The sequence below is a fragment of the Castor canadensis genome, chromosome 8 (assembly GCF_047511655.1).
Source record: "Castor canadensis chromosome 8, mCasCan1.hap1v2, whole genome shotgun sequence".
Classification (NCBI taxonomy): domain Eukaryota; kingdom Metazoa; phylum Chordata; class Mammalia; order Rodentia; family Castoridae; genus Castor; species Castor canadensis.
Genome location: NC_133393.1, coordinates 13053890 through 13061319, shown reverse-complemented (window position 1 = coordinate 13061319; position 7430 = coordinate 13053890).

Sequence of the window (7430 nt, the reverse complement as noted above, 5' to 3'; positions counted from 1 at the left end):
ACCCCTTCCTTTCTCCCACACTTCCAGACCCTGGAAGGAAGCTTCAGGAACCAAGCCTTCCCCCAGTCCAGCCACTTCCAGTTCCAATCACCACTTGGGTCCTTGCTCCCCAGCAGGGAACCACAATGCTGGGTTGGGGCTGGATGTGAGAAGGGGTGGGAATAGGAGACCCCTGCGGTTCCCATCTCCCTGTCCATGTGATCCAGGCAGGTGGGAGATCATTCTGCAGTCTGACCAATTCCACTGCCCCTTGTGTCTGGGTCACCTTGAAGCAGGTCTGTTCCCTCAGGGAGCTGCTCATGAGTAAAGCAGGAGACAGTAACATTTATGAACCGCTACTCACTGCCTAGCACACATTCTCTTAGCTCCCGATAACCCTACATAGTGCTGACTGCCCACAACCCTTGTCTGAAACGCATCTGTTCACATCCCCAGGGATCCCAGACCTGGAATATTGAACTCTCAGCCAGCCACGTGAAAGCAGTCCTTGATGTCTGTCCTCTGTCACCCAGTAGCACTGTCACAGCCCTAGATGTCCTTTATTGGGTGGCGGTGGACCAGGAAGGCACTGGGCACAGTGAATGACTCAGAAGCTCAATCAGCTGAGACCTGCACACTGAAGAGGAGTGACTGGTGTCCGGGGCAGGGCAGGGCAGGTAGCAGGCAAAACATTAAGTAGGTCAGGTGGTTTGTGGTTGCCCCCTGACCCTGACCATCCTGTCTGGGATGAACCTATTCAGGGTTACATTTTACCTTACTCAAAGGGTCCTATAACACTGACCAAAGTCCAAGTCAGAGCTAGCTGGCTGGCAAGGGGGAGAAGAGGACATTTTGGGCTGAGCTACAGTGGCAGGCAGGATTTAATGATACCCCTAAGTCACTGATTCTACGCCCTGGGAAAGGCAAGACATAGTCACATATGTATTAATAGAGCAGATCACCAAAGATGCAGATCCACAACTGAAGGATGAATTAGATCACAATTTCTGGCCCCGTGGTTTGGTTCTTGCCCATGACTTCCGCCATCAGCTTCCTGAGGCCTGGATCTAGATAGCCCAGGCCTTTCCCAGCTTCCCTCTGCAAGGGACTTCTCAGTGCCCCATTGTGTGCCCCAAACTCCAACCGAGAGGTTCGCTCAGTCCTGCCTCCCTCAGGTTTTGTTTGAGACAGGGTCACTCTGTAGCCCAGCCTAGCCTAGAACTAATCCTCTTGCCTCCTCCTGAGTACCAGGTTACAGGGACACATCACCACACCCCAGCTTTCAGCCCCTACATTCTCTCCTCACCCAGAAAGGGCTCACCCTCTGCTCCCCCCACCGACTGGCCTCCCTGCCTGAGCCTCACCCTTTTCCAAGGCATGTCCAGTCATTTTTTTTATGTTTGTTATTTTTTTTCAAGGTGCTGGGCATGGTGTGTTACTTTTAACAGCACAATTTGCAGTTCTGATTTAATACAGCTAACGCAATGATTTGGTGAATTTATCCTCAAGCAACCGGGAGTCTTTACAAGTATTAACTACATTCTAATACAAAAGAGCCAGCAACGTTCATACCACACTGTATGACTGCACCACAGTCACACTGAAAATATAAGACACTTAAATTGATGAAAGAAGATGCATGCTAATAACCCCAGCACTCACGAGACAGGCACGATTGTGAGATGGAGGCCAGCCTGGGCTACATACCAAGTTCAAGGCCACCCTGGGCTACATATCGAGAGTTTGTTTCAAAAAGCAAACATAAATACCCCTGAACTGTTATGAGTACTATGCAGTGTATTGAAGGTTGTGGGATGCAGTTAACAGAGAACTGGTGAAATCTGCAGCCTCAGGCTGATGGGCCAGCTCAAGTGGTAGAGCACATGCCTCGTAAGCACAAAGCTCTGAGTTCAAACCCCAGGATGCCAAGAAAAGAAAGAAAAAAAAGGAATGAAAAAAGAAGATATGCTTTAGATAGCAGGGCATTTAAAAGATAGTAAAATTTTGACTCTAAGTAAAATGTTTCTGGGCTGGTAGAGTGGGCTCAAGTGGTAAAGTACCTCCCTAGAAAGCATGAGGCCCTGAGTTCAAATCCCAGCACTATTAAAAAAAATAGTTAAAAATGTTTCCAAATGGTAATAGAGGGGTGAACTTTTTCAAAGTACACTGTATGCGTCTATAGCATTATCACAATGAAACCCCCTTGTACTATTGATGTATTAATACAATAAGGTATTGATGAGTAGCAAAAAGATGTTGACATATGGAAAACAATAGGCCCTAGGTAGTTTGGGGGAGGGATGGTCTACAAAACTTCAAAGAAATAGATCATTTCAGCCTGATATTACAGTCTATTAATAAATTAATCATAAATTAAGGGAACTAATATTTTTAATAGATGCAAAAAAAATGTAATGCCTAATGAGATTAAAGTTTATAGTGAGTTAGGGAAAGAACGTATATATTATGTTGAAGGGTGAAAGGGTAGATCTGGTCAGGAATGACAGAAACCCCAAGAATTGCTGCTTCTACTCATCACTGTTCCACAAATGTAATAAAACAAGAAATAGAGACATGAGAATTAAGCTGGGTACCAGTGGCTCACGCCTATAATCCTAACTACTTCAGAGGTTGAGATCTAGGTGGGAGGCCAGCTGGGGCAAATAGTTCTGAGAACCCATCTCCAAAATAAACAGAGTGAAAAATGGACTGGAGGTGTGGCTCAAGTGGTAGTGCGCCTACTTTGTGAGCACAAAACCCTGAGTTCAAACTCCAGTCCCACCACAAAAAAAAGGATGCAAGAATAAAAAAGGAGCCAGGTGCCAATAGCTCACACCTGTAATCCTAACTACTCAGGAGGCAGAGATCATGGGGATCGTGGTTCAAAGCCAGCCCAGGCAAGTAGTTTGGAAGCTCCTCTCTTGAAAATAAGCAAAACAAAAAAGGGCTGGTGGAGTGGCTCAAGTGATAGAGCGCCTGCCTAGCAAGCATGAGGCCCTGAGTTCAAACCTCAATACTAAGAAAAAAAGGAGAGAGAGAATTGGGGAGAAACCAGGGCTGGGGGGCGCTTGCTCAAGCAGTAGAGTGCCTGCCTAGCAAGTGCAAGGCCTAGAGTTCAAACTTTAGTACTGCAAACCCAGAACCAAAAAGGGGAAAAACCAAACTATGCGTTCTCATATGATATGCTTATCCCTAGAAAACACTAAGAAGTTGACAGACAAATTAAGAATTAATAATGTAGTTTTACTGAGTTGCTGAATAAATAAATAATAATCAATTGCCTTGTGAGCTCAGGTGATGAACAAAACTTCTCATGTGTCATGGCATCAAAACCAAACCAAAAATGTGCTAACAATAAAACGAGTGATAGTTGTGTAAGACAATCTCACATCCTGAGAGAATGTGAAAACAGATGAAGAAGTAGAGATGGCACTGGCTGTGTAGATCTGCCCAACTGTGCACGGATCTGAAGGTCAGGCCCACTGGTAGGGAGGGTGTCAGCTCAGGGTGTTCCCTGTGGGAACTCCCTGTGGAGTTCAGAGACTTAAGAGTTGGGCTTGTGCTGGCGCCTGTGGCTCACACCTGTAATCCTAGTTACTCAGAAGGAAGAGATTAGGAGGACTGAGGTTCGAAGCCAGCCTGGCCAAATAGTTCCTAAGAGCCTATCTCAAAAAAACCCTTCACAAAAAAAGAGTTGGGCTTGTGACTCCATTGCAGAGTGCTTACCTGGCATGTTTGAGGTCCTAGGTTCAATCCCCAGTACCTCAAAAAAAATTAAGCATTGGGGAGACCTGAAAAGTAAGAGAGCAGAGCTGGCAGGCACTGAGACTGTTCATTCTGGGGGTTCAAGACCTACAGCTCCTCCCGGGCCCATGCTGTACAGTGCCTGATGATCTGATGTCACTGAGCCTTACCCATGATGCTAGACAACCTTTTGGAAGCCCACGGGAGGTCTTCGCCCAAGCCAAGGCTCTGTTTCTTCAAGACTTCAATCGCTTTGGCTAGCTCAGGGGTCTGCAGACCTTTTCAGCGAAAGGTAAGAGAGTAAGTTTGCAAGCTATATGGTCTCTCTCATGTAACAAAAGCAGCCCAAGACAACCTGCAAACAAATGGGCATAGCTGTGTGTTTCAATAAAATTTTGTATAACTCAGTGGTAGAGTACTTGCCTAGCATGCTTAAGGCCCTGGGTTCAATCTCCCAAAAAAAAACTTTAGAAATTCAAATTTCATATAATTTTCACTTATCAAAATACTGTTTAACCAGTCAGGGTGGCGCATGTTTGTAGTCCCAACACTTGGGAGGTTGAGGCAGTAGATCCTTTGATTTCAGGAATATGAGACCAGTTTGGGCAACATAATAAGACCCTGTCTCAACAAAAAAAAAATGCTGGGTGTGGTGGTGCATCCCTGTAATCCTACCAGTTTGGGAGGTTGAGGCAGGAGGATTGGGAGCTCAAGGCCAGGCTGGGTTACATGGCGAGTTCCAGGACAGCCTGGGCTGCACAGGGAGACCTTGGCTCAACAAACAAGCAAACCAACCAGCCAAGAAACAAAAATACTATCTTCTTTTTGATTTTTTTTCAGCCACTAAAAAATGTAAAAATCATTCTTTACACACAGGCCATAGGGGAAGAAAAAGCAGCAGGCACACCAGTTACAGGCAATTTTATTTATTTTTTTGTTAATTGTTTATACGTTTATTCATATGCATATACATTGTTTGGGCCCTTCCTTGCTCTCCCCCTTCCCCACCGCACTTCCAGGCAGAACCTGTTCTGCCCTCTTCTCCAATTTTGTTGAAGCAGGCACTGTTTTTTGAGACAGGGTCTATGTAGCCCATGCTGGCCTCGAACTCTTGACCCTCCTGCCTCAGCTTCTCAAACGCTGGGTTACAGGAATGTAGCACTATGCCTGGCTGTGCTTTGTTAATACTGCTTCAGCTGGCCACTCTCCAACAGCTCTGAGGCCTGGTCAGGAATAGAGGATATTTTGGGAACATTGGTGGTTGCAAATGCAGCTGGGAATAAAGCTTTGGGAGGCTTAGGGTCTGTCTGTCTTTAATGGCCTTCAGTGGCCTCCCTCACCACTGAGGTCAGAATTTCTCAACAAGGCATTTGTAGCCTTCTGTGATCTACCTACCCCCTGCCTGTGGGATCACTTTCAGCTCCTCCTGATTCCTTTAGGGTCCCTCTGAGTCTCTGTGCATTTCCATGCTTTTCCCTCTGGGGAGACATGTTTGTGGTCTGGCTAGTCAGGGTCCTAAGCCTGCCCTTTCCCAAGATGAGCAGGGTCTCTGCTGCTTTCCCACACTGCCATGCTCACATGTGGCCTGCGGCAGCAGAGGGTTTTCCTGCCTTCCCTGCACATATTTGCATCCCCAGGCACGGCTCCTGGTGGGAATTAGGGATTGGGAGGATGGGGTTTCTGGACACAGGCTGAATGGCTTCCCTGAAGAGAAAATGGAATTTCTGTGCTGGCACAAGAGTTGGATTTTCTCGGACTAGAGGTGTGGCTCAAGCAATAGAACATCTGTTTTGGAAGCATGAAGCCCTGAATTCAAACCCCTGTCCCACCAAATAAAACAGCTGGGTGCCAGTGACTCACACCAGGAGAATGGCAGTTTGAAGCCAGCCCAGGCAAATAGTTCAAGAGACCCTATCTTGAATAAACTCATTTCAAAAAAAGGGCTGGCAGAGTGGTTCAAGAGGTAAGAGCACTTGCCTAAGCAAATGAGGCCCTGAGTTCAAAACCCAGTGGGGAGAGGGGAGGGAACGTAAGCTCCATTCATTCCACTCCTGTAGCAGAAAAGACTCATGGCTGAGTAAACCTGGTAGTCACTAAAGCCTTCACTTTCCAGACTCACTGTCACCTGCTCACAGGACAGTAAGAACCCAGGGTCTGGCCTGTGTTGGGCAAGGACTGGACATTGGACCACTGAGATCAATCCCCCAGTCCAGGGAACAGATTTTTTTTTGGCATAGCACTGGGGTTTGAACTGAGGGCTTCTCGCTTGCTAGGTAGGCGCTGGTACCACTTGAGCCACTCTGTCAGCCATTTTTTTGTGACGGGTTTTTTGACGTAGGATTTCTGGAACTAGAGACCCTGGCTTTGAACCTTGATGCTTCTGAACTCTGCCTCCCAAATAACTAGGATCACAGGTGTAAACCACCAGCGCGGTCAGATTTTTAATTAGCTAGGTCCCTTCTGTGCAAAGGGAGAAGGCATGTGGAGGGGATGATGCTCCTGGTTTGAGATTTTCGTCAGGACCAGCACCCCAGGGTGTGTATGGGTTCTTGGCACAGCACCCAATGAGCCTGTCTATACTCATGGACTTCTCCCACACCATAATGAAAGAGCGCATAAATGGGGGTGCTTGCTGGCAGGCATAACAGACCAAGTGGAAAAAGAGCGCAAGGAAGAGGCAATTAGGGGTCCTCCTTTGTTTTCTTTACTCAACAACAAACCAAGCCCACCTTAGAGAAGGTGGGCTGCATGCCAGCGCGGTGAGGAAGGTTTGGGTGAATATGGTTGGGGAACCTCTCCCTGGGGTTGCACAGAGTGGACTAGGAAACTAGATGGACATTTACAGTGCACAGAGGGGCCACCAGTCCAGCAGGCTTCCAGACAAGACCTGGGAAAGGTAAGGACAGCTTGCCAGCTGCAAGGCACGCAGAGTGGCCGAGCCAGACCGGGCTTGGCGGGCCGGTTCCCAGGGCCGGCTCATAGCCTAAGGGCCTTGGCGCCAAGGCTGAAGAACAACTTCGTTCTAGCCGCCCTGTGGCAAGCGTCTTCATGAGCCCTCCTACAGCTCCATCCGCCCTGCAAAGGTCCTTGGGGGTCCTTCCCCTCCCGAGATCCAAGCAGCTGCAGGAGGGAAGAAACTAGCAAAATGAAACCAGCTCGAGGAACAGCTTGGCGTGCCTGTGTAGGGAAGGCGCAGGTCCCTGAGCTCCGTGTACGTGGGCGGCCGCAGAAGCTGGGGTGGGTCTCCGATAGCGATCCCGCTGAAAGGGGTGCCCGCTGAGCCACCCAGCTGCCCAGGGATGTGTGACTGATCGGGGAGGGAGGGCCCTCCCTCTACGCCGCACACCCTCTCCAGGCATGCGAGGCTCCCACGGCCCCGTTCACAGCAGCGAGGCCAGAAGGACCGGGCATCCACCGCTCCTTGCCTGGGCAGCACCCAGCGCAGGGCCCAGCAGTCGTGAAGACTCTGCCCGCCGCAGTGGGAGAGGTGGAGCTTGGAGTGGGGACGAGGGGGAGTGGGAGGGGGAGAGGGCGGGACCGCCGAGACCGGCCTGGAAACTGCTGGAAGTGTCGCAGCACCGCCGCGGCAGCTCCTTCCGCTGCATTCAGGCAAAGAGTCCGCCAGCCCCTCCCCCGAGAGGGAGCTACGCCCCGCTCCCAGCTGTCCGTCCTTTCCCTGGTCGGGAGGGGGCCCGGCTCCGGGCTGC